Source organism: Artibeus jamaicensis, unplaced genomic scaffold (genome assembly GCF_021234435.1).
Source record: "Artibeus jamaicensis isolate MK-2021 breed Jamaican fruit bat unplaced genomic scaffold, CSHL_Jam_final scaffold_614, whole genome shotgun sequence".
Classification (NCBI taxonomy): Eukaryota; Metazoa; Chordata; class Mammalia; order Chiroptera; family Phyllostomidae; genus Artibeus; species Artibeus jamaicensis.
Window position 1 is genome coordinate 4,181,579 of NW_026522050.1, and position 11,877 is coordinate 4,193,455.

An 11,877-nucleotide genomic window follows, 5' to 3' on the forward strand; every position below is an offset into this window, starting at 1 on the left:
GCCATGCTAGAAAGCAGGCTGGTGGGCCAAATTTCCAAGAGACGTCTGAGGTCTGGGTATTTATGTGAACTCCCTTGATGTGTAAATGTCAGCAACTAATTTTTTTAAGATTATTTAAGGAAGAAGAGAGAGCAGAGTCCTCCCCCCCAACCTGTCCATCCACTGAGCTACACCAGCCAGGGCAGGAACTAATTTTTTAAAAAAATTGTGGTGTGAGCCAACCTTCAAGCAACTGTGGGCTGGATTCAGCTCGCAGGCTGTGCAGGCTTTATTTCTTGCCTAGAGGTGGGAGTGGAGGGGACTGGGTTTGGGGTGGGGGGATGTTCAATTCATGTTGGTTGAAGGACTAGACGCATCCTAGTCATTCCAGACTGCAAGCATCCTAACCGTGTTCATTTCCCTTCCACTGGTCATAAAAAGAACCCCAGGGTCAGATAATCCAACAGACTTAAAAACTTCCACTTGCTGAGGCCCTAATGTAATTCCCCCACTGGATCCATGCCTTAGAAGCATTTTGTGTGCCAAACCAACCACACAGAGAAATGATCAATTTTTAAGTGTCTTACCAATCAAAGAAAATAAAAATCGACCATCAGGGCTTCTGCTCGGCCTGAGATGAACAGGGACACCCATGAAACCTGTCTCAGTCCAGCCAGAGTAAAGAGACTGGGATTCGTGGTTCCTCCCAGGACTCGCAGGGCCTTGGTGTGCCTACGTGGGGTCTGTCCAGGTCTGTCCCTTGTGCACAGGCTGGCCTAGTTCCTCACTGAGGGGGTAGATGGAGTGGGGACGCTGCATCTCACCCCTCCTTACTGAATACTGTTTAAATTAGGTTTGGGTGGTCAAATCCCCTCGAGAGGGGGTTTGACGGCATGTAGCAAATGACAGACCCATATGGCCTTTAACACAACCATTCTTCTAGGGGTCCACCCCAAAGATACACTGGCAAAAATAAAAAGAGATGTAGGCACCAGCCATGCGCTGCAGTATCATTTCCCAAAGCAGGCAACCAGAAGTGCACCATTAGCACTGGCCATCAGCAGGGGCGCCTTGGACAGGTGCGAGCGCCCTCGCCCACCTGGGGGCGATGCAGGTGGAATGGGCGAGATCGCTGGGGCCTACTGATTCGTTTTAAAAAGGGGGCAGAACGGGGTTTACGATTTGCTGCTTTGACGTAGACATAGACAAGTACACATCCATGTACATTTTCAGTAAGAAGCAGTAGAAGAATAAACCAGAACACGGACAAAAATTGTAATTGAGGGTGAAGAGCAGGGATGGAAGTGAGAATTTTCTTGTTTTATGTTCGACTGTGCAATCATGTGAATGTGCCACAGAATCAAAAAATAAATAAATGTGTAAAAATCACAGCTCTCGAAACTGAGAACAGACTGAAACAAATGGGCTTCACTGTATCATACAGAGCAAAACATGACTTCAGATGGCTTTCAAACGAAGAATTTTTGGCTCTGCATTCACAGGCAGGTATTATATATGGACCAAAAATAGAATTAAAAAAGAAGAAAAAAATAAATGAAAAAAATTCCAAGGAATCCGAAACTGTACCCGGTAACCTTACTGTTGGTGATCCTCTTACTTTGAAACTACTAACTGTACACTCTAGGTTAAAGCACATAAGTAATGATGCTAATGTGGTTCGGAAACAACATTTTTAGTGGAAAAGAGATGGAAGCATAAAACAGGGAAGATTAAGTAAAGCCCTGCAATCTTAAAACTTGAATTGGAAATAGAAGTTTGTACTTATTTTTGTTCTAAAAATATGTATTTTCTGGCTCCGCGCATGGAAAAGCCTTGAAGCAACGAAACCCTGATAACAGAGTAGCCCGAGGCCCGGCAGGTGGCCTCCAGCGCTTTCCACTGAAGGGCGGGGAGAGTTTTGAAGTCTGGAGCATTCCAGAGCTGGGCCGTCTGCTGTGGAGATGAGCCCTGGGGCGCCTTGAAGGGCTGGGTGACTCGGCCTGACGAAAGCCTCCGGAATGGGTAGGAAGAGGCTTCCACTGGCCAAAAATAGGGCCATTAGAGCCCCCACATTAAATTGGCTGAAACAAGTTAAATATGTAAAAAGCCAGGAGCTTCCTTGGACATGCAACAGCTAATATGTCACCACGGGAGGTTGTCAGGCAGCCGGTTTATTACCGTGGTCGTCAGGAGAGCAAGGGAAATAGTGGTTCCTGTTCACTGCTGGTTTTGTCTGGGTGACGTGTATTTCACAGAGCTGCACATAGTGGATGGAGAAAAGTTGTTTTTTTTTTAATTGAAGAATACCAGCAATTCAATTTAAAAGGCATGGCAGTATTGGGAAATCAGTGTTTTACAACTCCTAATGGAACAGTGGATCTAGGCAAAGCTCATCAGTGGATGCTAAGACCTGGACACGAAAGATGCGAGGAAGTTTGTGATGAACGCAGGAGCCTGGCAACCTCAGGACACACAGACAAGTCTTGGCATCTGTAACAGTGGGGCGACTAGAAATTACGTGCCTCGGGAAGTGGAGGATGCAGCGAGAAATTTATGGCACGGCCTAGGAAGGACCCCAGCAAAGCATTGCAAACTCAAGTCTGGATCTAATGACCAGTTTTCAGGAAATACACAGAGCAGCGATTTCTAAGCTTTTCCACCTCATGGCACACATACACTAGTTACTAAAATTCTGTGCCACGCCGAAAAATATACCTTTTGCCAATCTGACCCCCCAAAAGGTATAATTTTCACTCATTCACACTGGATGGTTATTGTTGTATTGGCTGCTATCATTTTTTTTTAAATTAACGATCTAAGGGAAAAGAGGTCAGTGCCCCTGACGAAATAGTCAGGTACTATATGTTTCAAAATTTTTTGAGGTACATAAGCTGAAAATCGCCATCATACATAAAGGACCAAGAAGACAAGCATCCAAACCCAATACCTGAGATGTTCTATAGGACGAACGATCCCACCTCTGTTCACTTTTCAAACAAATAAGTGGCACGAAAAGGGGGGAAGACTGTGAAAAGCCTTAAGAAACAACAAGCAAACGCAACAGAGTTATACGGTGTCTAGATCCTGATTCCTGATTTGAACAGGAAACCGTTGAAAGGCATTTTTTGAGAGACTCAGAGAAATCTGAATATGGACTACATATTAGATGATATTAAAGTTGTTCATTATGACGGGATAAAATAGCATTATGGAGATTATATATGTAGATAAATGATAACCTCTGCTTTAAAATATTCGAGCAAAAATGAATAAAGGGTAAAAACTTTAAAAAAAATATTATTGATTATGCCATTACAGTTGTCCCATTTCCCTTCTCTTTATTCCCCTCCACCCTGCACACCCCCTCCCCCGCCCCCTCTTTGGTTTATATCCATGTGTCACAAGTTCTTTAGATTCTGTATTTCCCATACTATTCTTGCCCTCCCCCCTATCTATTTTCTACCTACCGTCTATGCTATTTATTCTCTGTACCTTCTCCCCCCTTCTCCTCCTCCCATTTCCCTAAAGGGTAAAGCTTTTTAAAGGAGCATCTAGATAAGGCAAAGATTTGCATGGTTGCTGTGGATGGCGTCATGTCCACCTGTAAATTCCTATGTGGAAGCCCTGACTCCCAGTGGGACGGTGTTTGGAGACGAGCCTTTGGGAGGTGACTAGGTCAGACGAGGTCGTGAGGGCGCCTGCTCCCTTCGCCCTGCAATGTGCGGGGTGCACTGCAGTGAGGAGACAGCTGCCTGCCAGCCGGGAAGCAGGTCCTCGGGAGTCAAGCTGGCTGGCACCTTGCTTTCGGGTTTCTAGCCTCCTGGCTCTGACAGCCTGGGCTAAGAAATGTTGTAATTTTTGATGCTGAATGATGAAATAAGGCATCTGTGATACCACTTAAAAAAACCCTCGTTGTGTTTGAAATTTCTTTGTAGAAATATGTTTTAAAAACGTGCATTTTGAAGTTTCTTTCCTTACGGATATTGAGAGGGGCCCGAGCAAAGCAGAGCTGGGAAGGCCCCCCAGGGCTGGAGTTACAGAGCCTAACCTGCTGGTCTCTCCAGCTTCTGTCCCGGGAACTGGCCCTGCCACCCCTCAGGGCTGCCTGAGGGTCCGGCCCGAGATGAGGAACCATGTCCGGGCCTGGAAGTGGAAGGAATGAAGAAATGTTTTAGGAATAATAAACTGGGCAGCTTCCCGCCTCCACCACTTCCTCTTCCTTACTGCAGGGTAAGGGGTAGGGCCTGGGTGGCAGCAGCCAAAGGGGGCAGCCATGAGATATTTGGAAGGCAAGGTGGGTGGGATGCACAGCCGAGTAACAGAGAAGGGCAGCCTGTGCAGGACCCGGGAGGGAGTGGGATGGGGAAGAAGACCTGGGAGGGGAACAGCGCCTGCCAGTGCTCCGGGGCCCCACGGGCCTTCCAGTACACTGTGCGGCAGGGAGCGTCCTGCCAGCTCCGGACATGGAGGTGACCCAGAGATACTCGCCGTTGGTGAGCCACGAGGAAGAGGGACAGTCACCTCCAGTGGCCTTTTGATGACTTTAACTGTTGGCATCATTTCGAGCTGGACAGGCAAAGGGCAGTTCCTTGACAGCATTTAAAATATTCTCTCACTCGCTGAACCTCCCAGGCACGCCTCGGACCCGGAGTCCTCCTATTGGTACCCACTCCTTCAGGAGAGGCGGTCCCTCCGCCTAGCTTGGGTTTCCGTCCAAGAATCCACAGCCATCCCGATGGTAGCCTCTGCCTTCTAACCACCTGATCTCAGCCCACCAAACTGCATGGCAGAATGTTCCACTGGGCAGGACCTGGAGGTCTCCCAGCTCATGAGTGGCAGGTACGTGGCACCTGGTCTTCCCCATCCGGGACCCAGGTCAGACACCGCCAGGCCATCGGAGCACCCCTGGCCACTGGATGTAGCCTCAGCCGGTTGCTCCCCCCATGGTCATTGACACTCAGTGTGGAGCAAGTCTAATCTCTTCATCCTAGATACGGGCAAATGGGGGGTTGGGGTGTGTAACTAGGCAAGAGGTTGCAAGGTAAGTTAGCAAAGTTCTGGGACCAGCCTCTGGTTCTCAGGCTGGGGGAGTGCTGAGAAGGGACAGGTCAGAGAAGACTGCCGGCTTCCGTGGGCCACAGCCGAAGTCCTTTCCCTGTACCCCTGCGGTTTCACCAGCCCTGCTGTCTCACAGCCACAGGAAAGCCAGGTGCCGGGCACCGTGGGGCAGCCCCAGCTGCAGCGGCACCAGGAGGCAGGAGGCAGTCCTGCAGGTAGCGGCTGACTCGCGTCCAGCTGGGCAGTGCTACGGCTCCCCCTCCTCACTCATGAGGCACTGACCCGCACAGGGCTGCGTGGCACTGGCCTGCATTTAGAGCGATGAGAATTTCCTGCTCAGCCTTCCTCAACTGAGACCCTATGTCTTACTTGTCCTTCAGGGAATATGGGGCTGATTCAGGAGGCTCGGGGAAGACCGGATTCAGGGAACATGTTGCATCTTTGATTTTCAAAAGAGAACTTGGAGCTCAGCAGGCCCCGGCTGGGACTGAACCCACTCATGCAGTATGGGGACTTTGCTTTATGGTCTGGATGGAGAAAAAGGGCAGGCTGGGACAGCCCCGGGGGAAACGGCTGGACATTACCTAGGTCCCCACTAATGGCAAGTTCAGTTCCAGACACCAGGCCTCAGGCTCAGGGACCCCTGTTGAAACCCCATGGCTGCCTTTGGAGAAGGCATGAAGTAACCAGGCTCTGTCAATGGGGGGATCACCTCCGGGGGCCTCCTGATCACACAGGGAAGATTCAACCAGAACATTTAGTTTCCTGTGGGTCTCATTGGTGTGCTGGAGGTTTCACCCAGGAGATCAAGCAACCCGAGGGTCAGTCATTAGTGACGACGTCCACCGTGTCTCCGGGGACTTGGTGGGGCTGCGATAACCAGCTTCCCGACGTGGCCCCGGGCCCACCCAGAGGGAAGTCCGGCCCCAGCGAGAGCCCTGATCTTCATGCCTCAGGTCGAATGCCATCCCAGGGGGTTTATTCTGGGAATAGGGGTGATGAGTCATTGCTGGTAACCAAGTAGTCCAAGTGTGTGACGAGGTCATGATGGTGACTTGTGGCCTAGATGTCCCTGGTGCGTCCAAGTGAAGGAAGACGAGGTGAAACTGGAGCAGTTTACTGAGCTTTGTTACCTTGGGTCTCCGCAATCGCCATTCCCTGCCTGTAATCCCTCCCCCAAATGTCTCCCCCCCCCCCAACGAAGTCTGGAACGTGTTTCTCCCAGCTCTCTGCATGACTGGCTCCTTCTTTGTGTTCAAAAGTCGTCTCCACTGTGTGGTTTTCCCTGGCCACTCTGGCCTCCCAGACACAGACCCTGGTTCATTTGAGGAGCCCCACAGACACTGAATGCATTTTCCCATGTGTTTTCATGGGAAAACTCAGCCCTAAGGGGCTGAGTGTCCCCACTTCATAGATGAGCAAACCGAGGCTGGGAAGAGTTATGAAATTCCCTTGTGGGCGTATGGCTAGGGAATGGCAGAGCTGAGATTTGAACCCAGGTCTGCCTGACTGCAAATTCTATGGTCTTGACCCCTTCTTTGCTCCTCGTTGGTGCTGGGTGTGGGGAACCAGGGGATGATGCAGAGGAGGGAGAGGAGAGGAGGGGATGGAAGGTGCAGGGGCAACTGAGAAGGGAGTCTCATCTTTCTTTCAGTGAACACTTCTTGAAGCTGCTCTAAGCCAAGTCCCCAAAATGCTCACTCTGTAGAGGAGCGTGGGCCTCATGCTCACTGTGCCCAGGACACGGAGTCAGGCCAGGGAGAAGGTAGTCTAAAGTCTAATTCACACCCCTCGCTGAGCTACGCCCTTGCTAGGGACGTGCAATCACCTGGAGGAGTCAGATTTTCTACAAGAGCCAGCCGTGGCCTTGTAGTGCAGCAAACAAAAATTCAGGAAAGGAGTATGACCAGACTGTCATGGAGGCATGCTCTAGGCATCCTGGGAATGGAGCAACCTGACGCTGCCTTGGGGTGCAAAGCTGGGAAGGCTTCCTAGTGGAGGTGGCAACTGAGCTGGGTCTCACTGGGTGAAAGGGCTTTGCTGAGCAGGCATAATGGGGAGGGAATGTCAATCAAGGAGGGCAGCACTGGCATTGTAGTGCACTCAAGAGGTCATAAATCACCTGGCGAGCTTAGATGGCAAGGGTGCCAGGCTTCAGGGACATATTATTAGTCAGAATAGTAGAACGGGCAGTGACAAGCAGGGCCCAATTTAAAAATCGGAAGGTTTCTCTCTTGCTCTCCCTGCCTGTCCATTAATGCTGTCTGGAGCTCTGATCAGAGACACCTTCACTTAGGACTCAGATGCTGGATCCTTCCCAGTCTGCAAATCACCTGTGGATTTAGTGACAGAACAGGAACCTTTGTGGTTCAGGGCTATCTAGCTATGGGATGAACAGGCTGCTTGTGGGCCTCTAGGCCTGAGACTGACCTCCAGCTAGCCCCGGGCTGCCTCAGGGGAGGGCCGTCCTTACATTCTGAAACTCAGCTGGCCCTAGGGGTTGAGGGGATTGGTTTGACTTCCTGGGGCCTCCTCATGGCCACTGAGGATGGAAACACAAATCAGGAGCAACAGTGAGACACCAAAGGCTTCAAGTTCCTGGGGTCCCAACTAGAGACTGGTCCTGGCCTGCCTTGGCCGAGCACTTTATGAAAGGTCACACCCTTCTCCACATCTTGCTCTTAAAACTCTTGGGTGTGTCTCCGTGGGGATGGGGTTGGGGCAGGGAGGCGGGGTGGGGTTTTAAATGCTGTGGGCACCACCAGGGTCAAATGCACTCCTGCTGTTCCCTGCCTCATCGGAAATGGAGCCCCCTACATTTAGGGTGTTCTTGCCTTGCCAGACTAGAAGGTGCTATTCCCCAAAGCCTTGGTGGGGTTCCTGATGGGATGCTGGAGAGAGCAGAGGCAGCGTGGACCACCCCTATGTTCTCTAGGTTGCGTTCTCCAGCTTAGGTGGGCTTTTGCTTTGTGTAGCACCTGGGGGATCATTGGAGAATCCTCTTCAACAGCCCATGGGCACCTGTGGCCTCCAGCCAATGGGAGCCACCTCTGGGTTCCACACTTTTGAGGTTCCATTTGTAGTCCAGAGTTCTTTGTGGGAGCAGGCGGGCACTTCCTTCTGCAGGACTTGCATGAAGAAATCACACCCGTGCTGGATCCCATCCCTTCTCTGCTCTGCTCCCTCACTAATTTTTCTGGGAGCAACTTGAAAATAAATCACTGTACATGACAACTCATCTCATGGGCTACTTCTGGGAAGCCTGACTTAAAACAGTCCCCCTTTGTAGGCAACTGACTAGTTTAGCATCCCCTCCCATGTGTGAAGTTTCCCTGCCCTGCGGCTTTGCCCTGGCTTGATTTTCTGAAAGCCCCGCTAGACCACATGTTCCTGAGGGCAGGGATCTCAGGTGACTCACTCATAAGCCCACGGAAGCAGATACAGTCTCTATTTACCACAATGTAGTTGTTAAGCCAAGGCTGATACACAGGTTAGGTATTAGGTAACAGGTATTAGATTACAGACTCAACTACTATAACCAAAGCCTCAAAAACAGAGGCGTAAATAAAATACACTTTCATTTCTCTCTCATGTAACAGTCCAGGTGGCTCCACAATGATGGGGACCCAAATTCTTTCCTGTTGCTTTGCCACCTTCACCATGAGATAGTCATCTCTCGGTTTAACGCGGCTGCTGTGGCGCCGGTCGTTACATCTGCCTGGCAGCTAGCGGGAAACAGAGAAAGGAAAGAAGGACGTGCCCCTTCCCCCAAAGGACATAACCAGAAGCTACAAATAATTCTTCCCCTCGCATCTCACTGGCTATGAGGAAGTCACAAGGGCACTATTAGGTGACAAGGAAGCGAGGAGACGTGTTCTTCAGCTGTATGGTCCTAGACAAGGGGTTGGATTACTAAAGGAAGAAGGAGACAATTAGCAGACCCCATGATACCCTCCTGCTTCAGTGAAGATACGCTGCGTTACATACACTGGGAAGACGTACCGCCCCCAAGTTTCAGGGGTTCCACACAACTAGGGTTCACTTTTCACTCACATCAACACGGGTTGACAGGGAGCCCTGCTCCGCACAACCCTGAGGGAGAAAAGCTGAGGGGTGCCCTCTCTAGATGCAGGGGAGGGGCGGTATGGCAAACTGGACTCTGGTTCTCAAAGACTTCCACCTGGAAGTGACGCATGCTCACATGCGTGTGCCAATGTAAATTCTACAGCCATGGCAACCTGGTGGCGGTGTGTGGGGCTGGGTGTGTGTGCGATCCTCTTACAGATATTGATGGCAGGCAATGATGGCCGCCGCCCTCTATTCACATGCCTGTACTTTACTCTTCTCTGGTCCTTCCCACCCTGCCCCTCAGCCTCCCTTGGCCCTAGATACATATTTGCATAAGATTATATGAGAAGGCACACACTAGACTTTAACAAGTGGGGAAACCAAGCCAAAAAAAAATCCAAAAACTATAAGAAAGCATGTTTATAATAATAATTTTGTATTTATACAAGGGTTCATATCTGTGTGGGTTATGCACAAATTCAATTAAATAATAAAGAAAATAAATTCAAAAAATATATTTTCTAAGCCCAATGAAATAACAAATCTAAATCTGTACCACCGCACAGTAGTATCGGGTTTAAGTTTGGGTGCATGTCACAAAAGGCCTCAAAGAACTGTAACTTACACTAGATAAAACTTGATTATTTCCTCCCATTTAAAACAAATCTGGAAGTAGACCATCCAGAGCTTGAATGGTTTGCATTTCCAAGGACACCTCAGGGTTTAATACAACCACAAGGGTTCCAGCCATCACATCTGAAATCTAGACAGCAGTTAAAGTGGGAGAGGTGAGAAGACTAGCCTCCGAAGCTGGATCGGCTCCTTTAAATCTCCCTCCTAAGAAATCCCTCTGCATACTCTGCTTATATCACAGAGTCACCCAGTTATAACCAATGGAAAAGGAGGTTGGGGAGTGCAGTCTTTTAGCTACTGGGCACATTGCTCTATAATAAAATATACTCAGTTTTTAGGGAAAGCCAGGGAATGGATAATTCTGTAGGTACCCCCAGTCCTTGTATCAGAGGCACCATACCCTTCTGGCTGAACAGGTGTGCACGGTGTGGGGTCCAGAAGGAAGGAGCGGGAGCAAGAAGTCAGCCAGACAGATCTGACTTCCAACTCCAGGGAAAAAAAAGGACAAAGTCTTCACTGAAAATCTGAAGACCAAATTGGGGATTATATATATCATATGGCTATACTTCTTTCCAAAACTGCTTTTCCAATCCAGTTTGCAAATCTTCTCCCCTCTCTCAGCTTGTCAAACATCTTATCTTTGTTACCTCAGATGCTGACTTACCTGGCTAGCCCTCCGTACTTCTGTTTACCTGACTTCTCTGTCCCGTCAACCAGAATCCCAGAATCGCAAGACCCAGTGCGGGGGGACTAAGCCCACGAATAACTTTGTAACAAGGGGTAGAGAGAAAGCACAATGACTATTTCTACTTCAGCGTATTTTGTGCCTGATATATGCAGCCAAGGACGTGACTTTCCTGAGGTTGGAGATGGTGTCCGCTCATTTTTGTACCCATAGGTCTTAGCAGTGCAGGTATTCGGTGAACACGTGAGAGGTGTGAATGCCCTTCTGCCTGCCTGTATGTCTCTCCATATATCATAGCCACCCTGGATATGAATAAAATTGGGTGTAATAGAGGCCTGGTATACGGAGACAAGGGTGCAAGTGAAAGGAGAGCAGGACAAGGCGGGTGGGGCAGATCCGAGGTGTGGAGAGGAGCTGGAAAAGCCAGAAGTGGCAAACGGCAGGAAACAAGGCAAGTAGAACACTTTTCCAACGCTGCCTGCCTCAGATGACTCAAATTTCCTGCCACTGTTATTTTTTTTGCCCTCTTTCCTTTGCCCTTATTCATTAGCTTTGGCTATTCAGAAGGTCCAGCTGCCACCCACCCCCACCTCTAACCAAAGATGAGCTTGACAATGACCCATTTAATGCAGAGAGTATATAGCAGTTTGCCATTTCTCCTCAACAGTCCCAGGGGACTGTTGCACGTATCTGTCACATTTACAAGTTACTATTGTCATTTTTCTAGCATCTGTGTAGAATGATGTATAAAATAATCTCTGTCTGTCCTTACAGAAGTCACTCTCCAGGTGGGATGAACGACTGTAGTAAATGCTAAAAAAGGAAAATAAGTGGGGTGTTTGAAGAACATACAGTGCATGGGTACTTATCCTGTCTTGGGGGTACGAGAGGGGCATTTTGGAAGTGGAGTCTAAAACCCAAAGCGTGGGAATGACATAAAACGCAAAACAGCAGTGGCTTGCACAGTGGTTTATCTCCCTCTCCCATAAAAGCCCGGGGTGCTCATCCAGCGGTGTCATGGTGCTCCCTGGTATCAGGACTCAGGCTCCACATATTCTGTTGTGGCACCAGGTATGGCCTCCATTCCCAAGGTCACCTCATGGTTCCGTATGACTACTCTAGTTCCAGACATCATATCCACATTCCACATTCAAACACAGTACCAGCGAGTGAAAGGATTGCCGAATATATGAAACTCAAGCTGATCTATCAGGAATGTTTTCTAATGCCCTTTCCCAATGTGATACATGCAAAGGATTAAACATTATTAGCACAAAAGGGCTTAGAACAAAACATTAATGTCATCTGCCTTGGTCCTTCCCACCCCTCGGAAAGTTTCAACCCGGCTTCCTGGCCGCTGCTGTCAATGGGAGATACTCTGACATTATGTTCAAAGTGAAATGTTTGCAAAACCAACCACAGCATCCCTCAAATGAGTTACTGGTGTCTCAGAA